This window comes from Marmota marmota, unplaced genomic scaffold, assembly GCF_001458135.2.
Source record: "Marmota marmota marmota unplaced genomic scaffold, marMar, whole genome shotgun sequence".
NCBI classification, from domain to species: Eukaryota; Metazoa; Chordata; class Mammalia; order Rodentia; family Sciuridae; genus Marmota; species Marmota marmota.
Genome location: NW_025999977.1, coordinates 34,857,221 through 34,877,982, shown reverse-complemented (window position 1 = coordinate 34,877,982; position 20,762 = coordinate 34,857,221). Strand labels below are relative to the sequence as shown.

Here is a 20,762-nt window from a genome sequence, read left to right as displayed (position 1 = left end):
ATTCAAATGCTAAAATGAATCATACAGAAAAGGAAAGACCTGGAATACTCTTTTGTTTCTTAAAAGTGGATATATGTTTATTGCTTGATGTTTCTACAGATATTTTCTATGCATTTGAAAGCATGTGTTATTGTACGGCACTAAAGGCATGGCGCTTTTTCAACTCATTTTTTGCACTTTGTGCATCCAGACCACCTTTTCATTTTATCCCTTTCCTGCCTGTCTGGTGTATACAGCATGGAATGCCAGCATTGTGATTGTTTTGCTCCATCTCATCTTTAGGTGGTTTGTTTCTCCTTTTAGTGTGACACAAGTCATATTTAATGTGCCTTACATCTATCTTTGTGCACATACTGTATATTTTATAGGATAAAATCCTGAGGTAGAGTGCACAATTTCCTGAATAAGACCTTTGCAGGAAACCTACATAGCTGCACTTTGAGTTGGGTATTATCATTTCCTTTTTACAAATGGGGAATTTTATCCTTAAAGGCTTAAGTCTATGACTTGGAAGTGACGGAGCAGGGAATGAGAATCCTGGTTTCCTGTTCTGTGGTAGTTAGCATTCTCACCACTCACCACGCTGCCTCTCTTACTAGTTTAGAAAGTGATTAAAAAAAGAAAAAGTTTATTTATGGTGGAATTGTAATGAGGATTTACTGCGAATTTTCAGCTTATAGTACCCTATGGAATTAGAATTCAGGGGACAGATTTCAAGCAATTTATACTTTCACCTGGCCTTTTGACTGAGAGTACTAATGTGAATACTGAGGGTCTATTTATAGCAGATTTCTTTTGAGCACTGGGAGATGTTGTGAAATAGCTGTCGATCACAGGCAGCTAGGGCTTACTTGCCCACTTTTTGTTCTGAAGGAAAGGACACAGACCATCTGGGCCAGTAAGTTGAGTCCAAAATCGGACTTATGTTTATTTTACTTAATAAATGTGCTCTTGAATAGTATGAGTTGAATTTTGGTTGGTTAAGTGCCATTTTTAATGCACCAGGGGTGCACACATTTCTTCTAATCTTTTAACAAGTGAAACTTTATAAAACAGAGAATGCTTTGGTAATGTGAACAAATTTCCCTTAATTTATGTTGAATATAACATAGTTTTTCTTGAAGCTGGGAACCCTGCACTCAGTTGTTTGTGTCTTATAGTGTGTTGGCTGGTGCAAACGTATCAGTTAACAGGAATGTGGAATATATTATTGAAAATACAGGCAAATATGTTCCAACGTCTTCCTCCAACCTCCCAAACCAAACCATATGGTGAAACTTTATCATTCAGAAGAGGTGGCTTTAGATAAAATTCTGTGCCTGGAAGAGTAGAACTGGACAATGGGTGCTCCTCATCCCTGTGTTTATATTGCGGGCCTGTTCCTGCCTCCGATGGCATGTGAGGAACTGGCTCCTCAGTTATAAGGCCACAGTCAGCAAATAGGACAGAAACTGGTGAGGGAATCACTGCCCCTTTCCCTCAGCAGCACCGCTGCCCGCTATGAAAGGGCGGTCATATGTTTTCAGTCTGATCTTAATATATATATTTTTTAAAATTATTTTTTAGTTGTAGTTGGACACAATATCTTTATTTTATTTATTTTTATGTGGTGCTGAGGATGAAACCCAGGGCCTCTCATGTGCTAGGCAAGCGCTGTACACTGATCCACAACTCTAGCCCCCCAATCTTAATATTTTTGTTTTTAGTAGCATATCAGTTCACATTTTCTCATGAAAACACTTTTTTAAACCAATCGGCAATTGATTCCATGATTTGGAATGATATTTAGAATTCATAGACATTTTGGCATACAGAGATGATAGGGGTACAATAGCAGAAGATAAATAGACTCCAACTTTTAACTTTGTCCATTAAGTTTTAGATGCTTTGAAAAAATAACATCACTCTTCACGAAGAATAAGCCAACATTTTCAACTTTCAAGGATTCAATAATCGTACGTGGTGAGAGATAATTCTGAAATGAAGTTTTAGTGATTCTTATAGTAATCTTGATCCTCAAAATGAATATTTCTCAGATATGTTTTAAGGCTGTGACCTTTGCATTGCTCAATTTTGGGGAAAGTCACTGAGAATGGCTAGTGTCAAGCCAGACACTAGTTAAAGTGGTAATGACAGATTTTAATCAGTAATAACTATTGCAAAGGTGAAAAAGGGCAGCATGAACTGAACTCAAATCTGATTTGTACAAAAGTAACCAGGCATTTTAAAGGGAGAAGAGGCAGTAGGGAGAGGGCAAGTTGGAGCTCAGCAGTCAGGAAAGTGAAAATTTACAAAGGTTTGGTCAACATAAATGAGATTAGGCCAGCTGTGTCTGTGTGCTGGCCTTTATCATTTATTAAAGTTAGCATTCTTTCTCCCACAGAGACTAGAAGACAGAGGCCCTATCCGCAGGTATTGGCTGAGGATAAATTATTTTGGCAATCTTGAGTTTTCTCAGGCAGGCCCTTGAAGGAGGATTAGAGTCATTTTATGGATGTGGCCTTGAACTGCCAGAAACTATCTTAGGATTCTTTTTAAGACTTCATAACCCAAGAAGAGAAGAGAGCTCAGAGGAACTTGGCTAGCTAGCATTTGGTCAAAAAGAGAATCTTGGTCAAGAGCAAATGAATAACTTTTGTGACTTCAATAATCCCAGTTTGGGAAATGTATGCTATGGAAATAAAAGCACCAGGAACTGAAAATATATGTGCAAAGATGTTTAGTATGACACTGTTTATAGAGGCAAAGCCTGAGAATATTTAAATATTCATTGACAGAGTGAATAAACTATGATATAGCTATACTGTAAGTTAGAATACAACTATTAAAAATAATTAATTAAATCTATATTGCTGATTTTGGAGCCAATATACAGAACCATTATTAAAGAAAAAAAAATCAATTTAAGAGTAATTGGGGGGGGGGAAGTAATGGGGCTTTAGAAAATGGAAAAGTAGAAAAAAATTTGCATAATACATTTTTCTAATCCATAGTCCATTTTGATATAGATAAAAATGTGTTTTATCTCTGTAAGATAGAATAGATGGGGAAAATGAGTTATCAAGTTATTAAATTTTTCTTTATGCATATCTCTGTATTGTTCAACTTGTTACAATTGGCATGCATTGCTTTTAAAATTTAAGCATCTTATAAAATAAGATACACACACACACACACACACATACACAGGACTCCTGTTTTTCTTGTGATGGTGAAACAAGGCTGTTGTTCAATGCAATAATGTGTCTGCATTCTGGCCACTGGAAGATATATCTAAAATGAACTTATATGCATTCACATTCCTCTCAAAGCTTCAGGACTTAGGTTGGTATTTTTCAACTGTAGCCCATGTCCTCTGTATTTTCTTACTAGAATGTGTTTCCACTAGCTGAGACACTTTACTGAGTTTTTTTTAACTTCCTATGGTCTATATTAAGGAAAGAACCCCACTCTTCATTTCTGCTCCCTCATTTTGAGAAGTTTTACCCCAGCATAAATAAATCTACTACTTTTCACTAAGAAGAGTGGCAATCACAAAGACGAGCCAATAACACTCCATTTTTAATTAAAACTTTAGACAAAACTGAACATTTCCAGTTTTCTTTTTTTAATGTGCTGTTAGATGTGCTTTCTTGGCTTCCCTCCTAGGATCTACAAATAAGAAAATCCTGGTTGCAATAATACCAGATCCTCATTCCTTAGCAGGTTTCTACCCCACTTATGGTTGACTCTGTGTTCCCTCAGGAAGTCCAAAGAAAAGTGTCTTGTCCAACGATTTTCCCTGCACAAAGGTATAAGGAATACTGAGATTGTTGTCAAAAGTTCGAGCTTACTTATAAGTAAGTTGGGACACTGTTAAAGGAAATGTGAGATCAAGGGAGGGGTGTTTTAGAAAACAGTATGGAAAGGAGGTCAAAAGCCCAGGCTGCACAGATTTATAACCTAGAGGCTGTGATGGTTGGATTAAAACTTCAGCAAGTGGTTTGGCACTAAGGCTGGAAAATGGAACTTGTAGTTCCCTAGCTGGGTTTGGATAATCTGGTAATTAAAGTGAAGAGCAAAAGCGATTAACTGGAACATTAACGTTGTTAAGAATTACGCACAAGTTTGAGCCGAGGGATTTGTTATCAAATTACTATGGCTATTTTGTAATTATGGCTACAGTGTGTAAAACTCCATTCGTTCATTAAGTGGACGCTGAGCATTATCCTCCAGCCAAGGTCAGGGGGCCCTGATGTGAAGCCACAGAAGCTCAGTGGATTCAGAAGGAGGTGTCAATTGAGAGTGAGGCTGGTGAGGGAAGTAGTGTGGTGGAGGAAGTCTAGAGTTCACCTCTGAAAACAAAGGAATTTCTAATTTCTAGAAAGTTCCCTTGGGTGGGCTTGTTGGTTTGTTTTTGCAGTGCTGGGGATTGAACCCAGGGTCTTGTGCATGCTAGGCAAGAGCTCTATCACTGAGCCACACCCTCATTCCTTCCTATGATTCTTAGGAAGCTGGACCTGCACCCCCATCTCATGCCTTTAGCTACCCCACAATTAGAGAAAAATATTTAAACACTTACTTTCCCTCATTTATCCCTGAATAGGTTTTGCCTTTTCTGCTTTGAAGGAGCAACTATGCCGATGCTTGATCAGAAAGGAAATCATCAATCTGCAAACAGCCTTTATATTATTCTCTGCCTACTAAATGATTCTCAGAAAACTGTAGTCAGCCACTGGATTTTTGCTTGTTTGTTTACTATGAGCAATTCTTTTCAAGAACCAAAAGAATCCCAGAAATAGCAGTGATATTTTAAAATATATAGGTTTGGATTAATTTTACCACTAATCTGTGGTTCATGGGGGTAGGAGCCTCAAAGATTAATAAGAGTTGCTGTCAAATCTGGGTCTTGAAATAATACTCTTAGGGGAGAAAGTTATTGTGTAAGTAATCACGCCAGGCAAGTTGCTTTGTGGCATGAATGCTAAATTTTCCTTCTTACATTTTATTGAGCCCACTTTCAACCCAACCTCATTTAAGAAGCTGGTTAGTTGAAGGAGGATTTTTAAGAGGAAAAAAAACTACCATAAAGTTAAATTTAAATGAATTAAATAAGAGTAATAATGCCAAGGGTAATGTTTTTAAAAAGTGAATGTAAGGTACCAAAATGAAGAGAATTAACAGGAAAAAGAAAGAGAACTGAAAGGGAAAGTCCACAAATTTGGGAGTTTCTCCAGGAATGCTGAAGAAAAGGAGGTACAGAGGCCAGGGTGCAAAGTTGCCTCCTGCAGAGTCCTCCTCTGGTTCACACTCCATTGTTCTTCTTGTTATTTCTATACACCTTATCTCCAATTCACGTATGGATTGTGTTCCAAAGTTTCACATGTAAATTATTGTTTGAAACTCAAAACACATTGAATGCCTTTAACCATAGAAAGAATGCTGCAAATGGCCTTCAAAACATGGGCCACTCCATAACTGCTTATCTGGTCTCACATTTGCAATGGATAATGTTAGCAAGCTACTGTTAAAATGCCAGTAATGAGACCCCTAAATGCAATCCAGTTGATTTTGGCTGTTGTACTTGTGGGTAAGCAGGATTAGAAGAGAATGAGCAAGTCCATGGAAACTTTTATAGCTACTAAATCACTTGGGGGGATGGTCAACGCTCAGGGTTTGGAAACAGAGAGGCACGGGTTAGCAACTTTCTGTGTGTGCTGCTTATTAGTTGTGGGCAGGCTGGTTAACCTCACTAAAAGTCATCTGGGGGTAATAATAGCATCTCCCTAGAGCATTGCTATGAGAATTAAAGTGCATTTTGCACACATGTTACTTGTTAAACATTATTAATAATATATGAACAATATATTATATATAAGGCCCCATTGCTACTATATGTAATAATCATTAGTACTTATATATGTCTTTCTACACGTTCCTTATTTCTCCCCGAGATATTATTAACTTTGAGAACAGTGGTCTTCCACACACTTTGGAGAATCTTTAAATGCAGTGTATACAGAACACAGGCTCTATATTTCTTCATTTATTGACATTGATTTGCTGTGTTCAAAAGCATTATCCATTAAAAACTCTACTCTGATTCTTTTAAAAAGTTTCTTTTTTATTTGTTACAGGCATGTTGCTAGCACAACTCTTATTAACTGAGTGTGACTGGGTATTTTATTTTGACACCACAGAGTTCAAAGAGAAGTAAGAGGGAAGAACAGGAGTGACAGGGAAAATACTGTGATACTTAGACAAATACCGGAACTAAAAAAGAGAAACAGAGAAGGTATCAAATTGCTAAGCCATGTCTCTCTGTTTCCAAATGTATGTGTCTGAGAGACAGAGATTGCACAGGGTAGAATTTACTGAGTTGGAGGAGGAAGGGAGTAATGTTGTCTACTAAGCTGCCTGCAAGGGAAAACTTGGAGGTGCAGAAGATGTGTTTGTTAGTGTCTCGAGGTGACCAGCAGGTGGTGTGTCACCAACTTCGAGTCTGGAATTTGGTACCAGGCAGATGGATCTGAAGCTTCAGGAGGTTGCTGCTATTATTGTGTGGGATGGGTACCATTTGGGAATTTCTTCCTAAGGAACAAAAGCCCAAGAGGATGTCTCTGAGAAACTAAATCCAAGATGCTTAGGCTAGAACACCCTTTCCTCCTCTTCCTGTATCCTTTGAACCTTGTAGTTTGGCCACTTCTAGTAATTTGCTGTCAAACATTGGGCTGGGCCCAGGACTAACATGTTAGAGAAGCAGACTTAGGAGAAAGGGTCCCACTTTGTTAATGAATGAAGAGGATTTTTTTTTCTTAAGATCATAGTTCTTTTTTCTTGATCCCTTTTCTTGTCAATGGCTTTTCTTCTTTGTGTAGGTGATTAAAATACTTTAGTGTTAGTGTAGGTCTAGTTTTCCTTTTCTTATTTTAAAAAGATCATTTTAAAATAAACAACGAATATATATTTACCATAGAAACAGTAAAAAATGTTGATAGACATAAAGAAGGAGAAAATATATGAACCCCAATACTCCTAAATAACCATTATTTTTAAGATTTGATATATAATGTTTTAGACTTTGTCATATGTTCACATATATTTTCTTAGGAAAAAGGGATCACTCTGAATAAAGTTCTGTAACTTTTCAAAATCTTAATCTAGGTTGAATATTTTTCTATGCTAATAATATACATCAACAACATTATTTTGCAGTGATTGCATAGTGTTACAGCTTACGAATGTTTTGAAATTCGTTCAACTAATTGTGGCACATAGATTGTTTATAATTTTTTATAAACAGATGCTTTTATAAACAGATGCTTTTATATACAGATGCTTTATACTCACACAATCCATATTTTTCCTTGGAATATAGTTCTAGAACAAGAACTAATGAATTAAAGGGAATCCACGTTTTAAAACATTTTTCCATATATTACAAAATTATCTTCACATATTGTACCAATTTATATTTTTGCCACCAAAGTAGGAGGGTGCTATTTTATAAACCTCCCACCAACATTGGAAATCATAATTTTTGCATCTCTGTCAAGTTTATAGATAATAAATGATACCTTATTATTATTTAATTTCAACTCTTTTTTTAGGGAATCTGATTTTTTTCATGAGTATGTTTGTTATTTATATTTCTTTCCTTATAAACTATTAATTAATAACCTTTTCCCAGTTGTTACTTGTGCATGCTATTTACATATTAAGGCCATTTATCCTTTGTCATATATGTTTTACTTTTAAATTTTATTTTGTCACTTTTGATTTAATTTTGGTTATGATGGGTTTATATTTTATGTTTACAAATTTTATATTTTATCACTTCAATATTTTAATTTCTTCATGGTTTTTTGCTTTTATGATTGTTATTAAAATATTTTTGATAGAAGGATCTAATCATGACTAAAATAATTTTAAGACTGTGAAAACAATCACATGAGTTTCTACAAGTTTCCATGTGGTTTTATTTTTACATTTAACTTTTTAGTCTACCAGACATTTACTATGTCTGGCATGAAGTAAAGATTGCATCCTTCTTTTTCCTATTAGCTGAATATTCAACCTCTATCAAATAATCAATTTCCTTCTCACTGAGGTTAACTAGCATATTCTTCAAATAAATATTTTAACATAGTATCTTTATTTGTATTTTTAGGCTTTCCAGGGTCCATCCTATTGACACCAATACCAAACTTCAAATTTTTAATATTTTTGGCCCTTTTAATACCTCAAATCTTCTTCATTCTTTTTTCACAATTTTTACTTCATAATTCTCAGTTTTTTATTCTTTTAAATAAAATTCAGAATTTCTTTTTTGAACTATTTGAAAAAATCTTTTTGAGATTTTTAACCAAAATTCAATCATTCATATATATATGTATGTATATATGTATTATACATACATATATATGAATGATTATAAATGTTATAATTATAAATATATGTTATTTATAACCTAATTATAATTATGGCATATATATATACTTATGTATGTATGTATATGTATAAATATATATATATATAAATTTGGGGAGACTTACATCTTTTTTTAAAAATTTTTTTTAGATGTTAATGAACCTTTATTACATTCATTTATATGTGGTGCTGAGAATTGAACCCAGTGCAACACATCTGCTAGGCAAGCACTCTACCACTGAGCCACAACCCCAGCCTGAGAAACGATATCTCTATAACATTGCATCTTCTAGTCCAGAAAAGTATATTCTTATTTTCTCAGTAAAGTTTTAAAGTTTTGTAAATTTTTTGTTTAGGTTAATCACTTTGTCATTTGTAGAAGTTTTGTTTAACTGTTGCTATTTTATTTCTAATAGTTATTGGATATTATATGAGAAATTTTATGAAACTTGTGTTTTTTTATATCATAACTGTTCACTCCTCTATTTAAAACTTCTTAAAAGTTGATTCTATTGAGTAAATTATTATAACATCTTCAAGTTAAGTAATTTTGTCTCCTGCGGAGGCTCCCATACTTATTCTTTAATTTCATTTTCTTGCCTGGTTGCCTTGGTTCACTATGCAGAGCCTGCCAAGTGATGGTAGTGATAATGAGCATCCTTCCCTTTTGTCTGATTTTAATGCTAATACCCCTCGAGTTTCACTATCAACATAATGCTTATGTTTGTTTGTTTTGAGAGAGAGAGAATCTTTACTGTGTTAATAATTCTTCTAACTCCATTTTATTAATTAAAAAATTGATATTGAATTCTATCAAATGATTTTTCAAGATCATCTCTTGTGGTAATCCAAAAGTTTTATGACTTACTTATTATACTAATGGATACTGTAATATTGACATATTTCTACATTTTGTTCATGCGTGAGGTTAGTTGATGATTTCTTGTATTATGCTTTATCATTTTTTTTTTTAGGTCAGGAGTATTATGTAGCTTCTTGTTACTTTTATTTATCTGAACATTTTACATTGCCCAAGAGTTATCTGTGGCTTGAAGCTCAGGGAGAACTTAATTGTGTAAGGAACCCTGACTAAAGCTGTTTCTTGGAAACAATTTCTTAACAACTCATATGTTTTTCTGTGATTGTTGATCTGTTTTTTGAACATCTGAGCTTAGTTTGCCTCTAATCATTACTTTGGCTATGGCTCACAAATTTCATTATTAAAAACTTACAAGCAATCTGTAGTTGTCTTTTGGATTTCTTCTCCCATTAGCTTTTCTTTTCTTTTTCTTTTTTTTTTTAAGCTATCATGTTTTTTGGTAAGGGTTTGGCTCTGGTTTGACTTACAATTTGTAATTAATTTATAGTTTTTTTTGTGTGTGTGTGTGGCCATAGAGCATAATTCCTTTTGTGGGGGAAAATACTCAAGATTTTTTTGGTGGCCTAATATAAACATGAGTTTTGCAAACTTTCCTTACATCTTTTTTTTTTTTTTTATAAAATAAGTGGACAGTCCTTCTCTTGAATCATAGTTATACATTGAGCCTTGTTTCAATGAAAACAACCCTTTGCAAAGGTTAGATGGAACTAACCTAATTATAACAGTAAGAAATGCAACGAAGGCAGAATACCTGAAAGAGCGGGCATCAGGACTTGAGTTCTGCTTGGTTCTGAGAACACAAAGCTTCCTAAGAAATCACCAAGGCCCTTAGAGAGAGGCGTGTTCCATCCTAAAATGTAAGAGATGAGTGGAGGGTAAGATTCAGGGTTTTTTGAGTGAAGACAAGTAATTAAGAAACCACTATTGTCATCCAGTCATCAATGAGAACACATGAGAGATGTTAGAGAACAGAAAGGGAAGAGGGGACTTTTACATTTAAGGGCCAGATGGAATAAGATAGGTTCCCATCAGAGGAAGTAGAACTAAAATTTGACAGAAGTCACTGGAGAGCACGTCAAGCAGCCCTTGATCATTTGGGGTCAAATGTGGCCAAAAGGTCAAGTAGAATAAAAGAGTGTCCATTGCTCTTGGTCTTTGGTAACTTGGGGAGAGCCTTAAGTGGGATGTGGGATGGAGAGACAAGTATTTCTCCAGAGATTTAGCTGTGGAATGAATGAGCTAGGGTAGTAACGGAACAAGGGATCAAAAAGAGGGTTGTTAGGATATTGAACAATGTCTGGACGATGACCGGGGTGAGCTGAGAGGGAGAGAAGGCTTGACTGATGTAAAGAGGGTCCAGACAGGTGGGGGACAGGGTGAGATCCAAAGCCCAGGTGGGAGGAGACATCGATTCTTGAGTGAAGGGAAATGAAAGGTACATGTGAGTGGCTTCACAAGAAAGGTGGGCTGTCCCTTCTTTGCAAGGCTGGAAGGATGTCACTGCAGAACCTCAGTCACATTCTTGGACCCTACTAGAAGAGCCCAAGTTCTGGTCTCTTTGTCAATAGTTTGCTTCATAAGTGTCTTCTGGATCCATCCTCCCTTGCCGATAGAATTTTCAATCGATTTAATCTGTATACCGTTTCCTCTGTTGGTCATGAAGAAATTTTCAAAAGACTCTCTTTCTTGAACTATGTGAGATGCAATGGGTCGACAGAAAAATTAACCCAGTCAGTTGCAAATAAAAAGATTGATAGATATCATCAGGTAACCGTTACTATAAATACAAAACATAAATAAATCAAAATAATATTTCAAATGATCAATAGTCTTCCTTTTCTGTTTCTGATTGATGAGTGTCACATCAACACATGGGCAAAAATGTCCATGAACTTGACTCGTACTGTAGGGCATCATGTTCTGATATCTAAAGTTTATTCCTATTACTAACTTTAAACTCTTAGAAAGCAATTTGTTTCAACATTTCCAAAATTTTTCCCTTTACATTTAAGACTCTCACAAGTTGGTAACAAATTTGTTACGGCAAGACTCAGTTTTTTCCCCCCGATTATTCTAGAAAACACCATTCTCTGTATAAAGGGAAACTTCTAGTTGAATTATAACTGTAAATAATTATGAGATAAAGCCCACTATGAACTATTGCCCCCATGTGCTTCTATATTGAGTAAGATTTCACTTTTTAAAAATCAAAGTTGATAGTTGAACAGGCTAATTATGGTTCAGAAATCCCCTGGGGGACTTGAACCATCTTTTCTGGATGTTCACTTTGCCAAATAAGTTAACTGTAAGATTCCTACCCTGGAGGGTGAGATCAGATACAGATTTTGGGAAGTGTCCCTTTTATTATACCAAGAAATCAGAAATTGAAATGGGGACACCATCCACAATCGGATACTCCAAGAGCTTTTCTTGGAGAGGAGAATGGAGAGGGTAGGGTGGGAAAATCAGCTTGGGCAAGAAGTATGGATCCAATAAGACACCCAGGACAGGTGAGCACCTGTGAGCAGTACAGAAAACTGCAGGTTGGCCAGCCTCCCAGCCAGCCAAGCAGGCAGCAGCACCTCTGTGGAGGGCTTTGTAAGCCCGGTGATTCTTTGTTTCCACTCCACCAGGAGGTGCTTCAAACTGCTTACTGTGCCTGAAAATGTTGGCACAATGCAGCAGATACCTACGTGCAAGTGTGGTCTCCAGCTACCTGAAATCCCGTTCACCGGCTCTGTAGAGAAAGCTGCATTTGATCTTCTTCCTTTGCCCTTCATATGTTTACCCCTCCGTGCCTCTGAACACAGCAGCCCTGGCCTCTGAGGTCAAACCTAAGCCTTCTGAGATGATGAGTTAGGATCTGCCTCCCTCAGGACCAGTCTGCTTAGGACTGTGGCTCTGCCAACAAACTGGAGCCTGGAATCCTGAGAAAATGAAACCCAGCACACTCACGTGTTTCAGGGCCACCTGACACATAGGACAGCTTCCACCTGCTGCTGTTCCCTGACCTTGCTGCGTGGTGGGGCCCCAGTGAAAACCTGACTGAGATGGGACTGTCAGGCTCCCCTCCCCCCTACCACAAACACTATTAACTTTCCACTTGCAGTGACCTGCCCTCCGGTGTGACTTATCAGCTGTTGGGTGTTTGTCACTAAAAAGAAAACAAATTGTGAAATGTACAGCTCTGCTCTGCTCTGCATGCTAATGAAAGGGCCGAGCCAACCCAGGGGGTTCTGAGGTTTCGGAAGGAGGAGAATAATGATCTTCAGTTTCTGACCTCCTGGCACCGGGCGGTATTTATCAGGAGGCGCATGTGACTGGTTAAGACACAGAGAGCCCAGGCTTGAAGGAAACAGCTGCTGGCGGCATGCTCCGGCACTTGGCAGCTGGACAGGCAGGGTGCTGATGTGAGGAATACGGCCACAAAACCACCCAGTAAGTAACTAGAGACTAGAGACTGCGTGTGTGTGTACGTGTGTGTGTGTGTGTGTTACAAGCTACCAGCAACTTTTATTTTATTTTGATTTTGGTTTCCCTCTGATGTTATAGGAGGAGATGATTTTATTTGTACCAGTATCCATGTGTGTTTTTAGTGACTTTGTAAGAACCTGCTATTTTTAGCAACATCGTCTTTTAACTTTGAGGATGAATGGATGTATTGCTTGATTCCTGTCTGTAAAAGTTGATTTCCAGGTGTCCGGGATTTCTATAGTCTGTCATATTTAAGTTCATAGCCAAGATTCAGGTGACAAGTAGGAGACCTGTGGAAGTGAGTGGATGACTAGTTTTGATTCTATTTTATTGTTGAAAATACAGTGGTTTAAAATAACTTGTAAGCCAGGTGTAGTGGTGTGTGCCCACCGGTCCTACTACCTGGGAGGCTGAGGCAGGAGAGTCCCTTGAGTTCAGGACTTGAGACTAGCTTGGGCAACATAGTGAGACCCTATTTAAAAAATTAAAAAAGTAAATAGATAAAATAACTTGTGAACTTATTAGATGACTAGCTTGACATTTCTAGTCAATACCGAAGAATATTTATTTAACAACGTTTAAGAGCCTGAGTATAGATAAGTGACAAAATGATATGCACAGTTAGATTAGAAATCGTATTCAGATTTCATGCATGCTTTCCAACTCACTAAAGCTATATTTTATAGCTCTTTTCTCCAATAAGCTAATTCACCTCCATTGCTTTAAAGTTGAAGTTTTCAGTTGCCCTGGCCTTCCTTACTTTAGTGTTTTGATATTTTTATGATGCTTAGGCTCTTTCTTGTTTTTTTTTTTTTTTTTTTAAACGTGGATTGTAGAAGTGCTGCCTGAATCTAATTATCACCACAGGAGAGGAGGGGCCTGGCATGCAAAGCCCTGCGAGGACCTTTTTTCCCAGGTTAATTCAGCAGTAGTGGAGCTTGCTTTTGAGAGAAGTGGAAAGTGGCACCATCCTGGAACAGAGCTGCTGTTTGGATGTTTGTCCTCTGCTCATCGCCAGACAGAAGGCTTAAGAGAAAAGGAAAAAGGGGAAAAGAGAAAGGGTCAGACCCTGAACAGAGAGATGATGTAACTTCTGGAAATGGCAGGCCTCTGAATCAGAGGCTGCAAGGAGATAACCAAGCTGGTTCCTCTCTTTGGATTGCCTGGATAATATTGAGGGGGAACAGAGAATGGTTGTTTTCATTTGAAGTCTTGCTAGACAGTGTTTTGCCTGGATGAGCCTAGGACACTGAGTGTGTGCAGATTAACTAGAGGATTGTTGTATGGGCTCAAGTTGGCAGTGTGCTTGCAGCTCTGCCCGGCTCCTAGGGCACACTCCCCTTTTTTTCATCCTGGCTACTCCTTGTCGCATGTGGAGATTGGACTGGAAATCAGTTCTGCTGCAGAGGTTCCCCCACACAGTTTGTCTCAAGTGCTTTATCTTTGACGTAGGCAGCTTCAGATACCCTGCTGTAGGGGGAAAAAATGTCTGGCTGGCATTTAGAAGTTCTTCCTCTTCTATTCCCTAAAATTCAGGAGAATCCATAAACTCTAGAATCACCAATGATTAAAAAAAAAAAGTCATTCTAACCCCTCTGTTCCTCTTTATGTCATTTGTGTGAGGTCCTTGGGTCGGTGTCCACGTGGCCTGTGACTTCCCTTTCTGGCTGCAGGGGACCTGTGACTTCCCTGTCTAACTGCAGGGGCCCTCTGCCCTGCTGGGCTATTCTTTCTTTCATATATATATATATATATATATATATATATATATATATAATAGAATGCAATATCCACTGAGGTCTGAACTCCCTACTTATCCTGAAGAACTTATAACAACTCATAGGACTGAGGGTATAGCTCAATAGTAGAACACTTGTCTAGTGTACTTGAGGCCCTGGATTTGATCCCTAGCACAAAAACAAACAAACAAACAACAACAAAAGTCCTACGAAGTGGAACATCTCAGTGGGGGTCAGAGCCTCCTTTGAGTCATCCAACTGCTAAATTTTTGAAAACTCACAGATTTGAGAAGTCCAATGGTACTTGGACTTTTCCAAACACCAATATTATTCAAAAATAATAAAAATAGCTAGTTTACATGACCTAGCACATCCAAACTGCCAAAGAATTGTGGATTTGGATAGCAATTATAGGATGTTTAGTTGAACACCTCTGTTTTGAAGATGAGGACATTGTAGTAAATATGTCTGGGTCACAGTGCTGAGTGAGAAACGAGAGGTACACTGTTCTGCTACAGCTGTAGGATAATATCAATGCTGATAATTAAAAAACATTTATCAGGCAACTTGCTGTGCCAGCTGATGTTCACAAGTGTATCTATTTTCATAGAGTTCTCACAATAACTCCTCTATAACCATCTGCGTACATGGTCCCTGACTTTTGGTGGTTTAACTTAATGATTTTTCAGCTTCACAATGGTGTGAAAGTGATAGGCATTCGGTGGAAACCGCATTTTTTATTTCAAATTTGGATCTCTTCCTGAGTTAGCAGTACGTTGTATGTTCTTCTGAGATGTCTGACAGCAGCAGTGAACCCCAGCTAGAGGTCAACCACAGTACCACTGCGCAAAACAGCCAATACCCTGCAGCATACCGTGTTGTTAAGCTGTGATGTTCAGAAGGTTAGGAATATCGAATGTGTTCTCCCATCATGATATTTTCAACCTTTGGTGGGTTTATTAGGCTATCGCCCCATTTTTAGTTAAGGACCATTTGTATTTTATTATTCCAGTTTTATATATGGGGAAATGAAGGCCCAGAGACCCCCTAGGATGCACGAAAGAGTGACACCCAGGTCTGATTCCAGAATCTGTACACATCAAAAAAAAAAAAAAATCAAAGTGGAATGCACGTGGGAATCCCACACATTTGAAAGTAAAACCCCATGAAAATGCAAACAAGAGTATTTCCAGCACAATAAAATTAGATACACAATGTGTTTTATGGCCCTTCCAAACTTCATGGCAGGAAGGGCTAGGCTTCCCCTGAGACCGTCTAAGCCCGGGCTACACAGCACTGACAGGCAGTGTGCTTTTATCTTTGAAAACAGTTTGCAGTGATGGCCCTTGCATCGGTGAGGCCAGCAACAGAGAACTTTGTTATTAACCTGGAACCTACTGCTGTCTCTGCCCTTTCTGGCCTGTCCCTCCATTTTTCCTGTCAGTTTTTCCTTTTCCTTTGGAGGACAGACACTCCACCCAGGCCCCACCCCAAATAGCTGGCTTAGTGTTGATGAAACTATGATCAGAGCTGTTCATTGTGCTCAACCTGGAAGATGGGGTGTCCAAGTAAGTTATTTCTGAATAGAAACAACCCAGTCCTCTGCTCCCAGTTGTGTGTGTGTGTGTGTGTGTGTGTGTGTGTGTGTGTCCTGGGCCTGGGGTTCCAGAGCCTGCTGGCTGGGACTGGCTGGGAGTGGGGAGGGAGGAGACATGGGCTTTTCTCTGCTGCCTGCCCCTACCTGAGAAGTGTGCCCTTCTCCCCTCGCCTGTTCCATATTCCAATGCTGCCCATGAACCTGTGGCTTCTCTGAGTCACCAGATTAAACAGAACCATTATAGAAACCTACTTCTTAAACATTTTTAAATTTTCCATTTGTTTCTCCACATTCTTCTACTTGGTTAAATGTCAAAATTCTAAAGAGCACAAGAGCCACAGTAGGGCTGAGGGAGTCCTTGGCTGAAGCTGGGTGGAAATTAAGCCAGTAGGCCGTACATGGATGTCTAGGAGAAAATTGTCAAGGTTTTTTAAGGTCATTGTGATAAGATTACATGTTTTGGAGATCAAGTTATTTATAAGAAAAGGAAAATTTTAATCCTAATTTCATCCATCTAATGCCTTTAAATCAAGCCCAACAATGATAGTCATCAATGGAGTCTACTAAACCAGAGCCTCTAGGCTTACTCCAATAGGAATTATAGTTGTCCCTCAGTATCCTTGGGAGGTCAGTTCCAGGACCCCACAAATACCACAATCTAAGGATACTCAAGTCCTTTCCATAATGTGGTGTAAGTTTTGCACATAACCTATGAAACCCTCCCACCTACTTTACATCATCTATAGATTTCTTACAACAACTTATGCCACGTGAGTACTATGTAACTAACTGCTATACTATGTTATTTAAGAATAAGATAAAGAAAAAGGTCTGTGAATGTTCAGAGCAGGTGCATTGTTCTTAAAAATGTTTTTGATTCCTAGTTGGTTGAATCCACAGATGTGGAACCCAAGGATCAGAAGGGCCCGCTGCACCTTCCATCATTGCTGGGAATGGCTTATTTCTAAGGCATAACCCAGTGGGTGTTATAGGGAGATGTGTGCAACGGACTCGATTTCCACAGAGTCCACAAATTGTACTCCAGAGCTGCTTTGAAGCAAAATAAACTGTTTGATTATTTTCTTGGGACCTCTTACAGCAAGAAAATTCTGAGCTACAGAACTCGTTTTTGTTTCTTTGTTTTTGCCAGATGGCGTGTTTCAAAGCCACTCATTCCCAAAGAGTTAACTCCCTCTGAGCCCCCTTTCTCTTTGTACCGATCCCTCATTTACAGTCTTTGGAGTTCACTGTTGGAGTCATGTTCTTATTGCTTTCAGGGATTTGGAGTCTTGGGGGGCTTTTTACTGTTTCAATAGGCCATTATATACTTCCAGAGTCCATGGTGGGTAGAGTCTCTATGCTTTGGTTTTTGATCCCCTCTCTAGTAGCGAGAAGATAAACTCTGGTGTTTATATGGGAATTTGCCAGCATAAGGCACTTTCTTGAACTCTGCCACAATCCCATGAAAGAGGGAGGCCATCATTACTATTGTTTTCAGAGAGGAAACAGAAGGAGAGCCAGTGGTGACTTGTCCTTGATCAGGGAACAAGTAACTGATAGAGCTTAGTCTACAGTGTACTGACTCCAGATTCCCAACTTCTCTTCACATATCCTGTCATCAGAGAAAGACCCATCTCAACTATTTCAAGACCATGCATTTACATGTAAGCTGTGGGATTGTCCTTTGTAAAGAAAAGTGTCGTCACTTGGCTTATCACCTCCTGAATAGGCGAAAGGTATAATGTGTGGTAGTGCATACCTGTAATCCCATTGACTCAGGAGGATGAGTCAGAAGGATCTCAAGTTTGAGGCCAACCTCAGCAACTTACCAAGGCCCTGTCTCAATAATAATAATAATAATAATAATAATAATAATAATAAAGTAGGCTGGGGATGTAGCTTAGTGGTAAAGTGCCTCTGGGTTCAATCCCTAGTACCAACAATCAAAAACAAAAACAAAAAAGGTATGGTGTGTAGAATGTGAAGTAATGTAAATCTTGATACCTTATTATAAGTGGGGAATTCCACTCACTATATACATGATTTATGTAGCTGCAGATTTTCCAACATCTTTTAAGCCTCTATTTGATCAGATGGGTAATTTTATTATTTGAAGCCTTCTATATTTGTCAGATCCTATCCTATCTTTTCGCTTAATTTAGTGTTGGTTTAAGTGGACCTGTCCCTACCTACAAGATGTTTTAAGACCCTTGCATAGATCATTATGCCATTGGTTTGTTTAGTATTACGAATGTATTCAGAGTTTAAACTTTGGACATGTACCTGGAACAATATTTGACAGAGAACTAGTAATAGGGTGAAAGTAACATGTGAGAAAATTAAATCCATATCGAATCTCTGAAATTCATTTTGGTTATTGCTTTTCTGTTGCTTAATTGCTTCAAAAGTCACAGAAGAGTAAGTGCATTTGAGTGTGTAAGTGCTTTGAAGGGCTTCTCCTTTTTCTGTCTGTGGTGCTGAGATGGTCTAGAGTAGACCTCAGGCAGAGGTCACCAATCTATGATAGAATCAGACTCTAGGTTTTTTAAAAGTGGCTTTTCGGTCCTTTGTTTTGTTTTGGGAAGCCAAACAATCAAAACCCCAACAATTTAAAATGAGCCAAATCAATTTTTCTCGGAGTCTTCTACATACATTAACTTTGGGCAGACACCATGAGGGAGTCCTTCCTAGGAATTTCCACATGCAGGTCAGTTTTATAGAACACTTTACACTTGGCATCAAGGAGTTAGGAGGAATAAAGTCCTTTTCTGGCCCTATCATTGATTGAAGTTCTCTGAGGCTTTCCCTCACTATAACAACTTGTCCTGTGACTCTCAGATGAATCTTCTTAAGTCTCAAGTTAATATAGATTTCTGAAGTTCATAAATTACTTGAGAATTTTGAACAGCTTTAAATTGAAGAACTGAGTGTCATCTCCATATTTGGTTCTGGAAAACCCACACTATGAGTTCAGTTTGACTGAATATTGGAATCTGTTCCACTTTCAGTTCTGTTTTTTTCAAAATAGAAAGTATTTCATTTATGCTTGGAATGCCTGCTGTTCAAAATCATGTGAGTTGACAGGATGTTTCAGAGATCATTACTTTTTCATGGCAAGGACAGAGCCGAATCAGAAGGGTGACGCTAGAGATTTCTCTGCAGCCTCTTTCTGGCCCCGTCACTCTTGATTCTGAGAGTAATCTGCCTCTTTCTGTTTTCATTCTATAGTAGGCATTTAAACTGTTGTGCTATTGGGGGAGGGAATGAAATAACATTTATTTTGACTTCCCACAGACGTTGACATTATTGCGGGCACTCTTATGGGAGAGAAAAATTTCAAAGAGGTCAAGTACATTGCACCATGAAAGGTCATAAGCCAATGAATGGGATTCTAGTCCTGGTCTTCCTGGAAACAAAGAACATGCATTTTCTATTTAACCATGCTGTCTTTCACTATCTCTATGTTAAAAACTAATGCTTTCTATGAAAAGTACAGCCATTCCGTGGAGTTGGGAATAGGCTGGAATTGTCATGTAACTGACATTGTGTCATTCCCAGTACATGCCTCTTTCCATTACTAGGAGGCTGTAGGACAAAGAAAATTCCTGAGACTGTGGACTGTATGTACTCTGGAGTCTCTTTTTAGCTCCTACCCAGAACACACTCATTCTGTTCTCATTATTCAAGTGTTCTCTTGACTGTGGTGCTTTGCACCTTGTGGTCCTGCAAAGCTGAGCCTCTGGCAACACTCAAAAATCATTATACTGTTACAGATGATGACAGGTATAAAAAGGATCATGACTGCCCAGCTAGCTGATTAACCAGCAATGACAGTTTGCTTTAAATTAAATTTGGTTTTTACAAGAAGTGATATAATATTGGCACCAAGAGGGGCAATCATACTCACTCTCATAAATGGTTTTGGGGGCCATGATTATTGATAGCTAGAAGGGCCAAGAACAGCTTAAAGCAGGAACAGTATAACATATCTTATGCTATCTTGATTTTTTTTTTATGTTTTAGAAGAATTACTGTTTTCAGCCTTTCTTTGGAAATTTCAAATACTTTGACCTAGGCTAGTGCTGTGGTATTAAGATGTAAGAATTGAGAAATTATCTTGTTCAGCTATAAGGATTACAGATATGTCATGCATAAAATTCTGCAACTTATCTGGAATATGATTGCACATTAAACTGTGGAATAAGAACTAACATGTTTAGAAAATTGTCTTAATTCCGAGATTTGGAAATCTTACTGAATGAAAAACATTTAAATCCTCAATAAGTATAGTCTGGTTCATGGCCCCCTCTGCAGAAGCCAGGATTTACATTTAGGTAACAAAAGTAATATTTAAAAATCTAAAATATGTTTTCATACAAGATGGTTCATTTAGAATTTTTAAACACGTTTTTTGCACTGTATATTGCACAAACATAAAAAATGAGGCTTTACCCTATATTACTACCTGATTAAGCAGATTTATATTTTTGAGAATATTGTAACAATCATCTTACAATATACAAATAAATGTTCTATAAAAATCTATGGTGCTGGGGATATAACTCACTTGGTAGAGTGCTTGCCTCACATGTACAAGGCCCTGGGGTCAATCCCCAGCACCATAAAAAAAAAAAAAAAAAAAAAAAAAAAAAAAAAAAAAAAA

At 37.8% G+C, this 20,762-nt stretch overlaps 1 protein-coding gene across 5 annotated transcripts in view; it reads left to right on the top strand.

Moving 5' to 3' along the window:
* The window catches only part of Rasgrp3 (RAS guanyl releasing protein 3), a 106,228-nt gene that overhangs the window by 16,621 nt on the left and 68,845 nt on the right, over nucleotides 1-20,762 (top strand). For 2 of the 5 annotated variants that reach the window (XM_015479778.2, XM_015479777.2), the window contains exon 1: nucleotides 12,608-12,727. The exons of 1 other annotated variant lie outside the window; for it this stretch is intronic. The gene's annotated coding sequence lies outside the window, so the exon portion shown is untranslated. Of the gene's footprint in view, nucleotides 1-877; nucleotides 899-12,607; nucleotides 12,728-16,051; nucleotides 16,071-20,762 lie in introns of those variants that run through there. 2 more of the 5 variants (XM_048804566.1, XM_048804565.1) reach the window with 2 other exon arrangements.